At 48.5% G+C, this 13,716-nt stretch overlaps 1 protein-coding gene across 1 annotated transcript in view; it reads left to right on the top strand.

Moving 5' to 3' along the window:
• CDCA4 (cell division cycle associated 4) overlaps positions 1-13,716 on the top strand; it is a 38,890-nt gene that overhangs the window by 13,132 nt on the left and 12,042 nt on the right. Inside the window, exon 2 of the mRNA XM_030214766.1 lies at positions 9,805-9,912. The gene's annotated coding sequence lies outside the window, so the exon portion shown is untranslated. The remainder of the gene's footprint in view (positions 1-9,804; positions 9,913-13,716) is intronic.

Below are 13,716 nucleotides of genomic sequence, written 5' to 3' on the forward strand. Positions count from 1 at the left end.
GTTTCAGTGTATTATTGACACTGACACCCAGATCCCTTTCTTGGTCCGTAACTCCTAACGTGGAACCTTGCATGACGTAGCTATAATTCGGGTTCTTTTTTCCCCACATGCATCACCTTGCACTTGTTCACATTAAACGTCATCTGCCATTTAGCCGCCCAGTCTCGTAAGGTCCTGTCGCGAGTTAACAACTTTGAATAACTTTGTGTCATCAGCAAATGTAATTACCTCGCTGGTTACTCCCATCTCTCTAAATCATTTATAAATATATTAAAAAGCAGCAGTCCTAGCACTGACCCCTGAGGAACCCCACTAACTACCCTTCTCCATTGTGAATACTGCCCATTTAACCCCACTCTCTATTTCCTATCCTTCAACTAGTTTTTAATCCACAATAGGACATTTCCTCCTATCCCATGACCCTCCAATTTCCTCTGTAGCCTTTCATGAGGTACCTTATCAAACGCCTTCTGAAAATCCAGATACACAATATCAACCGGCTCCCCTTTGTCCACATGTTTGTTTACTCCTTCAAAGAATTGAAGTAAATTGGTCAGGAAAGATTTCCCCACACTAAAGCCGTGCTGACTTGGTCTCAGTAATCCATGTCCTTGGATGTGCTCTGTAATTTTGTTTTTAATAATAGCCTCTACCATTTTCCCCGGCACCGACGTCAGATCACCGGTCTATAATTTCCCGGATCTCCCCTGGAACCTTTTTTGAAAAATCAGCGTTACATTGGCCACCCTCCAATCTTGCGGTACCATGTCTGATTTTAAGGATAAATTGCATATCACTAACAGTAGCTCCGCAAGCTTATTTTTCAATTCTATCAGTACTCTAGGATGTATACCATCCGGTCCAGGAGATTTGCTACTCTTCAGTTTGCTGAGCTGCCCCATTACATCCTCCAGGTTTACTGTGAATTCAGTAAGTTTGTCTGACTCATCCGCTTGAAATACCACTTCTGACACAGGTATCCCACCCAAATCTTCCTCTGTGAAGACCTACACAAAGAATTCATTCATGGTAGCTAGGGAATTCCCATGTGAGAGAACACATAGGCCTGCTTCTCCTCAAAGAAAGCAAAGATACTTACCCATAGCAGATATTCTCTGAGGACAGCAGGCCTTATATTCTCACAACCCTCCCATCTCCCCTTGGAGTTGTCTCCTATTTTTGTTTTCTATGCTGTAGTATTGTACCGGGGTAACCACGCTCTGGCAATGGGCAGGAAGGCACTCATGTATGCGCAGTGGAGAGTATCTCGTGCTTCACAGAGCTCTCTTCCGCTTGTCATAAGCTCCACACCGTGCAACACGGGATCGTGTTACCCATGTGTGAGAATATAAGGCTTGCCGTCATCTAAGATTACCTGTTGCAGGTAAGTATCTTTGCTTTATTTTCAAAGCACATAGCTTTCCTGCATAGTCTCCTTCCATTTATTGAAAACCAGTATTTTAATATTTATAAATGATCTGGAATTGGAAATGACAAGTGAGGTGGTCAGTGGTTCCTTTTACAAAGCTGTAGTACACCCTTGCATGTATCTTTCCTGTTCATTAAGGCTATTTTTACTGTGGCCGGGAAACCCTGAATTTCTGTTTTTTCCATTAATGGCTTTGCACTGCAGGAGCATTGGGCCTATTTTATAGGCGTTAGTCTGTGTGTATTCAGTTAGTTCAGGAATGCCCACTTTCTGCCCCTGACATGCCCCCTCAAAAAAAATACAAATTATTTACCATACATACATTCAAAACCTGGCCGATGCTGTGGTGCATCCTGCAGTATGAAACACAACTATTCAACATTAAATTGCTTACAGTCTAGGAAATTTCAGGAAGGGCTGGGAATGCGAGTGGCAGATTAAATTTAATGTGGATAAGTGCAAAATAACATAGTGGGTGATGGCAGATAACGACCAGGATGGTCTGTCCAGCAAGATAAACTTAGTATATGCTATATAGCATATACATACTTGATCTGCTGGCCTTGCCGTTTTCAGGGCACAGACTGTGCAAGTCCACCTGGCACTGTCTTAATTTTCAGCTACTGGAGTATTTACTGTCAAAGCCCTCTCCAGCCCAACAATATCTGTTCCATCCTAATTGGGACACAGACCGTAGAAGTCCGCCTAGCACTAGCCTTACCTTTGAACTACTAGATGCCATTTAATAGCACAGCTAATACGTGTATTTTTTTTTATTCCGTTCTTTCATATAAGAATCCTTTGTGCTTATCCCATGCATTCGCCCATGGAAAGGCATTTCTGGCATCGAGCACTCTTTCCATGAAAGATATTTACTCCTAAATTGACACACGCACACGGGGGGGAAAATAATCCAGATTATAGCTACCTGATGCTAGGTTCCAAATTAGATCTTTTTTTTCTTGGGTTGTGATTTCATAGGTTTCATTGTGGACAATGCTATTCTGTTTGTAGCAGCCAAAAAATAAGCAAAAAAAAATGTTAGGAATTATTAGGAAAGAACGGAAAATAAGACAAAAGAATATTAATGTCTATATTGTTCCATGGTGCGACCTCACCTTGTGTATTGGGTGCAATTTCTATTGGTTGTATCACAAAAAAAAGATATAGTGGTATCTTCAGCTTAGAAAAGACAGTTCAGAAGGGGTTATGATAAGAGGTCTACAAAATCCTGAGTGGAGTTGAGCAGGTGGAGTGAATTGATTGTTTACTCTTTCAAAAAAGTACAGACTAGTGGACACTCCATGATGTTACATGGTAATAATATAGAAGAAAAAAATGTTTTCACTCAATGAATAGTTAAGCTGTGGACCTCATCATCATTAGTTGCAGTAACAGCAGTTAGCATGCCTGGGGGAAAAGATTTAGACAAGTTCCTGGAGAAAAAGGTCATAAACTGTTACTAAAGTTGACAAGGGAAAGGCACCACTTAGCCCAAAGGGAATCTTTGGGATTCTGCCAGGTACTTGATACTAGGTTAGATAGACCATTGGTCTGACCTAATATGGTTGCTCTTATGTAGCTGCAGTGTCTGGGGCATGGGTGTGTTTGTGAGACTTGTCTCTGACAAAGCAGTAGAGTGCTGGAGTTTTCTCATGAGCATTAGACCTCCTTACACTGGTGATGTCGCTAAAAATCAGTTTTTCCATATCATCAAGCTGATCAATCCATAGACTGGTGGGTTGTGTCCATCTACCAGCAGGTGGAGATAGAGAGCAAACTTTTGCCTCCCTATATGTGGTCATGTGCTGCCGGAAACTCCTCAGTATGTTCTCTATCTCAGCAGGTGGTGGTCACACACAGCAGCAGCTCTGGCTAGGCCTCCAAGCCTAATTTTTAGGTTTTGTTGAGTGCCTGGGGTTGAGGGCTCTTTTGAGCAAGTGCAAACCTGGTGGTGCCAGGTCCCTCCTTTTCTCCCCCCTCCCGCTGGCTCCGTTTAAAAAAAAAAAAAATTTTTAAACGTCTTTAAAGGCGTTTAATTCGACGTTTCTTTAAACGTTCATTGCAGCTACTCACTGGGACACCAGTTCGTTACAGCTCGGAGCGGCAAGCAGGTAATTTTACCTTTTTATAGCGGGCAGGGGGTTCCCCGATTCTTCTCCTCGTGGCAATGGCGTCGGAGGGCGAGGGCGCAAAGGGTCGCTCCCCGGATCGCTGGAGCGCTTCTAGAGGGGATGCGGGGGTTTTACAACCTGATTCGCCCTTGATGGGTGATAGTTTAGTGACCGATGAATGTCCCGGTCGTTCCTCCGGCGTGGCAGTTTTTTTCCCGCCATAAACGCCCATCCCCCGCTCCTCGCCTCCGCCATCTTGGCCGGCCACGCGGCTCGGACGGCTTCTTCGGGGCCGCCCTTGAGGTTGGAGACATTAATGCCATGAACGCCCTTAATTTGGGCGACGGCACAAAAGCGGCTAAAGTTAAGCGCCGTTCTTCCCGCGCGGCTACTTCACGGAGTTTCGCGCCGGACGCCATTTTGGATGCGCAGCATGTCTCTCCCCCGCTATTGCGAGCGCCGGTTGAGAGTGCGTCTAGGGCTGTTGCCCAGGCTGCGGAAGTGCACAGTCTGGGGGGTTTCTCCCCCGAGTTTGTTTTGCTGCTGCATCAGGCTTTCCTCATGCAAACGCTGCCCCTGCTCCCTCTTCTGATAAAGAGGTTGAGGTTCCCAGAGGTAAACGCCCTCGGGTTGATTTCCAGGCCTTGGAGGACTTTTGTCTCCTCCGATGTAGATGAGGGCAGCGTGTCTGAGGTCTCCCAACGATCCTTTGCGGATTCCTTGGAGGAGATAGATCCCCGCTCGGATGGAGCGGATGACCCCTCTGCAGCACGGCTTTTTAGCCCAGAGGATTTGCCCAACCTGTTGTTACAGGCCATGGACACTTTGAAGATTTCCTCTCCGGAGGACGTCTCTCCCTCAGCCCCTGTTGGCTCTGCCATTATGCTGGGGACGAAGCGCCCGCCTAGAACCTTCCACGTGCATGATGCCATGCACACCTTAATTGCGGCTCAATGGGATGTCCCGGAAACGAGCCTTAAAGTGGCTAGGGCTATGTCCCGCCTCTATCCTTTGGCTGTGAGTGAACGTGAGGCCTATCTGTGGCCTACCGTGGATTCTTTAATCACTGCGGTGACTAAGAAAACGGCGTTGCCGGTGGAAGGTGGCACGGCCCTAAAGGACGCCCAAGACAGAAGATTGGAGGCGGCCTTAAGGTCGTCCTTTGAGGCAGCTGCTTTAAGTTTGCAGGCCTCAGTTTGCGGCTCCTATGTGGCCAGGGCGTGCCGGACTATGGTGCAGCGGGCTTCCCCCTCGGATCATTCCTTGAGGGCTGATTGGCCGGCCCTGGAATCGGGCTTAGCCTATTTGGCAGACTTGCTGTATGATGTCTGGAGAGCCTCAGCTAAAGGCATGGCTCAAGACAGTCTCTGCGCGGCGGTGGCTTTGGCTGAAACATTGGTCTGCTGACCACGCCTCTAAATCCCGCCTGGCTAGATTGCCTTTTAAAGGCAAGCTGCTCTTTGGGGTCGAGCTGGACAAAATCGTGACCGATCTCGGCACGTCTAAGGGCAAGAAATTACCAGAGGTCAGGGCTCGGGTTAGTACTCGTCCCGATACCTCCAGAGGACGATTGCAGGAAGCCCATCGGTACCGCCCGGGCAAGTCGGGTTCCTCTGCCCCCTCTTCCTTCAAGAGGAATTTCTCCCCCAAGCAGCATTCCTTTCGCAGAGACCACCGTCCCGGAGGTGCTCCCTCCGGTCCTCCCCCAGGGTCTCGTACCCAATGACGGGGCCTTGGTCCACGCCCCAGTGCAGATTGGAGGACGGCTGTCCTCGTTTCTGGGCGAGTGGACCACTATAACTTCAGACGCGTGGGTGCTGGAAGTCATCAGAGGCGGCTACAAGCTAGAGTTCTGCCAACCCTTAAGAGACGGGTTTGTACTCTCTCCCTGCAAGTCTCCGGTCAAGCTGTGGTAGTGCAGCAGACCTTGGACAACCTGATCCGCTTGGGTGCGGTCGTTCCGGTGCCAAAAAATCAGATTGGCAAGGGACGTTACTCCATTTACTTTGTGGTTCCAAAGAAAGGAGGTTCTGTCCGGCCTATCCTCGACCTCAAAGGGGTCAATCGGGCCTGGAAAGTGAGGCACTTTCGCATGGAGACTCTCCGCTCTGTTATAGCGGCAGTGAAGGCAGGAGAGTTCTTGGCTTCCTTGGACATCAAGGAAGCGTACCTGCATATTCCCATCTGGCCTCCTCTCCAACGCTTTCTGCGTTTTACAGTCCTGAGACGACACTTCCAGTTCAGAGCCCTCCCTTTCGGGTTGGCTACTGCTCCGCGGACCTTTTCCAAAGTAATGGGGGTCATAGCGGCCTTCCTGCTAAAGGAAGGAGTACAAGTCCATCCTTATCTGGACGACTGGTTGATCCGAGCCCCCTCTTATGCAGAGTGCGGCAAAGCTATGGACCGGGTAGTTGCTCTTTTGAGCTCCCTGGGATGGATCATCAACTGGAAGAAGAGCCAGCTGCGCCCGACTCAGTCCCTGGTGTATCTGGGAGTTCGATTCGACACCCAAGTGGGCAGAGTGTTCCTGCCAGACAATCAGATTGTCAAGCTTCAGGCTCAGGTGGACTAGTTCCTAGTAGCCTCTCCTATTCGGGCTTGGGACTACGTGCAGCTGTTTGGCTCTATGACGGCCACGATGGAAGTAGTGCCCTGGGCCAGGGCTCATATGAGACCACTACAGCTATCTCTGCTGCTGCGCTGGACTCCGATGTCGGAGGATTATGCTGTGCGCCTTCCCGTGGACCCAGCAGTGCGCAAGGCGCTGAGCTGGTGGACGCAGACAGACAAGTTGTCTTCAGGATTGTCTCTGGTGACCCCGGAGTGGATTGTCGTCACGACAGACGCCTCTTTGATGGGCTGGGGAGCCCACTGCTTGGGAAGGACAGCGCAGGGGCTCTAGTCTCCTGCAGAGGCAAGTGGTCTATCAACCTCCTGGAACTCAGAGCCATTCGGTTGGTGTTATTGGAGTTCATCCCGGTACTGGTGTTGAAGCCTGTACGGGTCCTGTCGGACAATGCCACGGCTGTGGCCTATATCAACCGCCAGGGAGGTACCAAGAGCGCCCCTCTAGCCAGGAGGCTATGAGTTTTTGCCAGTGGGCGGAAGCGAACCTGGAGCAGCTTTCAGCGGCCCACATTGCCGGAGTCATGAATGTCAAGGCGGACTTTCTCAGTCGCCATACCTTGGAGCCCGGAGAGTGGCAACTATCTGCTCAGGCGTTCTTGGACATCACGAAGCGCTGGGGCCAGCCGAGCCTAGATCTGATGGCGTCATCGGCCAATGGCCAAGTGCCGCGCTTTTCAGCAGAGGACGGGACCCTCGATCCCTGGGAGTAGATGCTCTTCTCCAACAGTGGCCGACACAAGAGCTCCTCTATGTGTTCCCGCCCTGGCCCATGTTGGGCAGGGTGCTAGACCGGGTGGCAAAGCATCCCGGCAGGGTAATCCTGGTGGGTCCGGATTGGCCCAGACGTCCCTGGTATGCGGACTTGTTCAGGCTCTCAGTCGACGATCCTCTGCGGCTGTCAGTGGAGCAGGGCCTGTTACATCAGGGTCCCGTGGTGATGGAGGATCCCTCTCCCTTTGGTCTTACGGCCTGGCTATTGAGCGGCAGCGTCTGAGGAAGAAGGGCTTCTCAGACAAGGTCATCGCCACTATGCTGAGAGCGAGGAAGCGCTCTACTTCTACTGCTTACGCCAGGGTCTGGCGTATCTTTGCAGCATGGTGTGAAGCAGGCTCACTTTCTCCATTCACTGCTCCAATTTCTTCAGTGTTGGTGTTCCTGCAAGAAGGTCTGGAGAAAGGCCTGTCGCTCAGTTCCCTTAAAGTCCAGGTAGCGGCTCTGGCTTGCTTCAGGGGCCGCCTGAAGGGTGCTTCCCTGGCTTCGCAGCCAGATGTGGTGCGCTTTCTCAAGGGAGTTAATCACCTGCGCCCTCCTCTGCACTCAGTGGTGCCTGCGTGGAATCTCAACCTGGTGCTAAGAGCATTGCAGAAGCCGCCTTTGGAACCCTTGTCGAGGGCATCTCTGAAAGACCTGACGTTGAAAGCAGTCTTTTTGGTGGCTATCACTTCAGCCAGAAGAGTTTCCGAGCTCCAGGCGCTCTCATGTCGAGAGCCTTTTCTGCAGTTCACTGAGGCAGGAGTGACTATGCGCACAGTGCCTGCCTTCCTGCCCAAGATTGGTTCTCGCTTCCATGTGAATCAGCAGCTCTGTCTCCCTTCCTTTCGTAGGGAGGACTAATCAGAGGAGTACTCCGCTCTTGAATATCTGGATGTGAGACGAGTCATCATCAGATACTTGGAAGTGACCAATGATTTCCGGAAATCGGATCATCTGTTTGTCCTGTTTGCAGGTCCTCGTAAGGGTCTGCAGGCTGCTAAGCCTACAGTGGCAAGATGGGTCAAGGAAGCCATTGCAGCGGCTTATGTGGCCGCGGGGAAGGTGCCGCCTATCCAGCTGAAGGCTCACTCCACGAGAGCTCAGGCGGCCTCGATGGCAGAGGCCGGATCCGTCTCCCTGGAAGAGATATGCAAGGCGGCAACGTGGGCTTCGGCTCATACATTCTCCAAGCATTACCGTTTGACTGTGGCTGCACGGGCGGAGGCCCGGTTTGGAGCTTCAGTGTTGAGGTCAGGGATTTCTATGTCCCGCCCTGGGTGAGTACTGCTTCGGTACATCCCACCAGTCTATGGATTGATCAGCTTGATGATATGGAAGGTAAAATTATGTATAATCATACCTGATAATTTTCTTTCCATTAATCATAGCTGATCAATCCATAGCCCCTCCCAGATATCTGTACTGTTTATATTCTGGTTGAATTTTAGGTTCAAGTTTAGCCTTCAGTTACTTCAGGAGGACTTCGTGTTCAAGTTCTTCTTTCACTTGGATTCTTCAAGAGTTGAGACGAGTTTGTGTTACAGTGAGCTGCTGCATTCCTCTCCCCTCCGTTTTACGGGGCTGGATTGAGACATAAATTCTGCCGGCACTCCCTCCCGCTTCGTGCGGCTGTAGGGCAGCTTTGTACCCCTCCCGCTTCGGCGGTGTTAGGGTCAGTCAGCTCCTCCCGCGGTTGCGGTTGCAGGATAAGCCAGATCCCCCCGCATCGGCGGGTGTGGTGTCCCTCCCCCGCTCCGCGGGGATGAGCTGGACGGATTCCCCTCCCCCGTTTCGGCGGTGGTGAGCTGGGCAGAGTGTCCCTTCGTGGGTGTAATTCTCTAAGTGCTGAGTCCTGCGGATGGAGCTTTGATATCGACATACTGAGGAGTTTCCGGCAGCACATGACCACATATAGGGAGGCAAAAGTTTGCTCTCTATCTCCACCTGCTGGTAGATGGACACAACCCACCAGTCTATGGATTGATCAGCTATGATTAATGGAAAGAAAATTATCAGGTATGATTATACATAATTTTACCTTCTACCTCCCAACTGCTGGAAGGAAAGTATAACACCCAGTCTGACTAAGGAAATTAACAGTGAGCCTAAATGTCACTGTTTTTTTTCCAAAGAATTTTTATGTGCAGAAAAATTAAAATTGAAATCCATTCAATTAGTGTAAAGAGAAACCTTCTGTTTAGGTTCACTAATGTTTCTTGACTTCAAATAAGTTAACAGAATTTGACTGACATTACTGTATTAAACAGCTTTGTACAGCAAAATAATGCTTTTATTAGTGCAAGTTGCCCAGACTTGTAAGTACATTATGCAATTTTGCTTAAAGATCTACCAAGAGCAAGATGAAACTTCAAATAAAGGAGTATTCTAATGTGGAGGGACAACTTATACAAACTCTGCCTTCAAAATATTGTAAAAGCTTAAATTTTGCCAGATCTTAAGGAAATGTTAGAGGTTATTTATGTAGTTGATATACTGCCCCTTAATGGGGACATAATTTCTGGAAAACCCAAGAGAAAAAGTTCTCAGGGGGATTTATAGATTCACCACCATTGTGGCCTGGATGGAGGAAGAAGCAGCAGCAGGGGACATGCATGTCCTGAGTAGACAAGGAAGGTGAACCAACCTCAGATTGAGAAGGATAGGGAACCAAGAAGGGAGAGGATAAGTATCCAGAGAGAGGGTTTGAGCCATGAAAGTGGGAGGAAATAGAAGAGAGATTGGGGGGCAATTGAGGGCAAACCTGGGAAGGGTTAAGTAGGGTGGGGAAAAGCTGGGCCTTAAGGTATATTTAAAATAAAATATAGGGAAAAATGTATTATGGAAAAATTAGGACTTACCAGATAATTTTCTTTCCTTTAGTCGCAGCAGATGAATCCAGGAGCTGGTAGGTTATATCCGCCTAACAGCAGGTGGAGATAGAAAACACTGAAAGAAGGTAGTGACTGTGGACGTCCAGCTCCTTTCCTCGTAAGTATATTTCATATCCCAAAGCAGGGAGACGAAGAAATACTACCTGAACTTTCCTCACAGCCAAAATGTGTTCCCTCAACCGCAGCGACGAGCATCAAGAAATGAGGGAAAATACACACCCTCAGAAACATGCCAGCGTTGCTACCTGCACCCAGAGGGAATTCTAGGCTAAGCCTTTCTGAAAGCCCTCTTGCAACACCGAGGCTGCAAGTTGAGCACCGGTCTGAAAGTTCCTCCTTTTCGAGGAACCACAAAATAAATTGAGTACCGGCCTGAACAAAGCTCGGACTGCAGAATGGGCACTACAGCCCCCAAATGCAGCAGTGAACGCAATGTGTCATTTACAGCCACCCGCTTGACGGCTGTGGCACAGCGGGACACCAAAAAGGCGTCTCCTGCGTGTGCAGCAAACTCCAACCTGTACCCGTCTCTGATCAGATCCAGAACCCATTGGTAACAATCGACCCCCCCCCCCCCCCATGTTGGGAACGGAAGAGTGGACCGGCGCCCCATTATTCTGTTGAACGTCCTTGGGCTCCTTGTCCCTGGCTGGAACCTGCGCATCTCTTGTCAGTGAAAGGAGGAGCGCAGTTGAAATCTGGAACACTGAAAAGAGCCCGAGTTTCACCCCAGACGGTATTGGCGGGCTTCCCAAAACCGAGGCTTTGAGGAGGAGCTCCTAGTTTGATGATACACACACTCAGGGAGATGCTGAGATTTGGAATCTCCCAGATCCTTAACGATCTTTTCCAAGTCCTCCCCAAACAAGAGCTTCGCCCCGAAAGGGCAATTTCGCCAGATGCTGCTTAGAGGCCATATCTGCTGACCAATGGCGAAGCCACAGCAAATGCATAGCAGTCACCGTCGAGGACTTCTGCTTGGCAGACACCCTTACCATATCATAAAGGGCATCAGCCAAATAAGCTAAAACCAACTCTATACGAGGAGCCAAGTCTGGCAGAGAGGCGGAAGCCTCCAGAATCTGCTCGACCGCATGTACCCAGGAGAGAGACACCCTGGTCGCATAGGAAGAGGGCATGTGGCGGCTTATAGCGCAAGGGCCAAGAACTTGAAGGAGTGCTTCAGAGAAGCCTCCAAATGGCAGCCCTGCATATCTTTCAATGCAGATCCCCTCCCCCTCTTTCTACTGGGAGAGTGGTGTTGGTAACCGCAGTTACTAGAACATCCACCACCTGTAGTATAAAAAGACCCAGATGCGTTTACCCTACCGGTTAAAGATGAGCCATAACTCTAGCCACCTTCAGGCTCCCATCCAGATCTGTCCACTAAGCTGTAATAAGTTCTTGTATGGCCTTGTGAAGAGGAGAAGCCCGAGCAGGCTTTCTAGTATTGGCCATTTTTAAGTTAACCGGAGAGGCTGCCGCCACCTCCGAATCCTCAGTATTTAGAGCCTGTAACGTGTCAGTAATGAGAGCGGGGAGCTCGTCGCAATGAAAAATGCGGACAGCCTTGGGGTCCTGCAGAATCTCCCCTTCCTCTAGGTCTTCCGCTCTCAAAGGCATAGAAGACCCCCCCCCCCCCCCCCCCCCCCCGAATCTTCAAAGAATGACTGGTGAGAGGAATGAGGTCGTACAGAGCCAGCTTCAGACACCGAAGAAACCCTAAAGAACAACACAAATTGCAGTATCAACTAGAGTCAAAAAGCTCGTAATGTAATAACAAATATACAAAGACTCTAGAAGACAAAACTTCAAAGAAGGTGCATTAAAGTGGAGAAAAACCCTCAGAAACCTGGGGCAAACTGTCGCAGGTTTAGAGCGAGGTTACTAATAACAAAAGTAACACACGCCCAAATTCTATCACTGGGTATAAAAAACTCCACAAAGTTGGACAGCTAAATAATTTTTTTTTAAACATTAAGCTGCCTTGTGTATTAGCATACCGTATTTTTCGGACTATAAGACGCACCTAGGTTTTAGAGGAGGGAAATAGGAAAAAAAAATTTTTTCCTTTTTCCCTCCTCTAAAACCTAGGTGCTCCGGTGCGTCTTGTCCAAGTTCGAGATCGCCCTCCCCCCGGCCCTGTCACCACTTCTCCCTAATCACGTCACGCGATCTTCCCTGGTGGTCTAGTGACGTCGGGGCAGGAAAGAGCCCCCTCTTTCCTGCCCAGCGCGCTGCTGTCCGTCCTCCTGTATGCTGCCTGACGGTCTCGGCGAGATTCAAAATGGCCGCCGAGAATTGAAGTCTCGGCGGCCATTTTGAATCTCGCCGAGACAGTCAGGCTGCATAAAGGACGGAGAGCAGCGCGCTGGGCAGGAAAGAGGGGGCTCTTTCCTGCCCCGACGTCACTAGACCACCAGGGAAGATCGTGTGACGTGAGTAGGGAGAAGTGGTGACCGGGGGGGGGGGGGTGATCCCGAACTCGGAGGGAGGGAGGGAAATCTCTACCTTCGGACTATAAGAAGCACCCCCCATTTTCCTCCCAAATTTGGGGGGAAAAAGTGCGTCTTATAGTCCGAAAAATACGGTAATTATCTTGCTTTAACAAAAATGTGATTCTTAATTGCTGAACTGTTGAATTTACAGCATCAAAAAAAGTGAGAACACTTAACTTGATAATGTGAATAAAGCACTTTTGTCTTTATGTTCGACGGGGGCCACCTCCGTTTCACCCCGACATCAAGGCTTCATCAGGAACAGCGCTAAAACATGATGCTGGAAATCTGAAAAACAATCAGGTTAAAAATTGAATTTAAGCAGAAAAGAATCAAAAAATACGCACAAACAGTCACACTTGTCATGACAATAAGTTAATTGAGGACTTTATTTATATTAGATGATCTACTGATGACGCTGAGACGCCATTTTGAATTGTTTGGTGCTCCGTTCAACTGTAAACGGATCTAAGTGTGACTGTGCATATTTTTTGATTTCTTTTCTGCTTAAATTCAATTTTTAACCTGATTGTTTTTCAGATTTCCAGCATCATGTTTTAGCGCTTGTAAAACGTGAATTGTTTTTTTCAGAACATGGAAGTGTCGCTACATGTTTGTTTTTTCTGTCTTTGATATTTGGCACATTTAAGAACCTGAAGCTGGAAACCCAGTTCTGAAAAAGCTTTATAGCTTTCAGGATTTTCCATTTTAAAAAGACATGTAGAGAAACCTTATTTTTGTGCTATGAGGATTGTATAATGAATTTGCCTGGCCTAACAGTAGTGAGAGAATTAAACTTAGGCCCTGTTTACTAAGCCTTGCTAGCGACACCTTAGGAATATATGGGTGTCTTTAGCATTATAGCACACTCTAAACGGTAGCACACCTTTAGAGTACTGCAGGAAGACATTTTTAGGAGAGGTGTAATTTTTTATATGTTTTGGGACCTACATAGATATGCAGTATACTTTTTTTTATTATTATTTAATTCAGCAGCTTCCTCCTGTTTGAGGCTTCTAGCTGAATTAGTACCTGACCTAAGGCTAGGGTGTTACGGGTTTTTGTTTGCAGCTACTCAAGGACATTCTCCTTTTTGTCATTGGTGGGGTGGGGTGGGGGGGGGGGGGGGATGAAAATATTTTTTTTCCCTAGAATTTTTACCCACTGTTTAGAAATTAGGATTCTGCATACATACATACATACATACATACATACAATATTTATACAGACATTCTTCCCTCCTGTACCCACTTCTACTAGGTTTTGACTGCTCTTCCAGGTTATACAGAATATAGCAGATCTCTGCCTTTAAAGGCTACTCTGCATCTGCTCTCAGCCAGTATTCTCTGTCTCCAGCAGGCAAGTACAGACTTAACCTGTGACTAATACTGGTGACTTGCTCT

Source organism: Microcaecilia unicolor, chromosome 9, assembly GCF_901765095.1.
Source record: "Microcaecilia unicolor chromosome 9, aMicUni1.1, whole genome shotgun sequence".
Classification (NCBI taxonomy): Eukaryota; Metazoa; Chordata; class Amphibia; order Gymnophiona; family Siphonopidae; genus Microcaecilia; species Microcaecilia unicolor.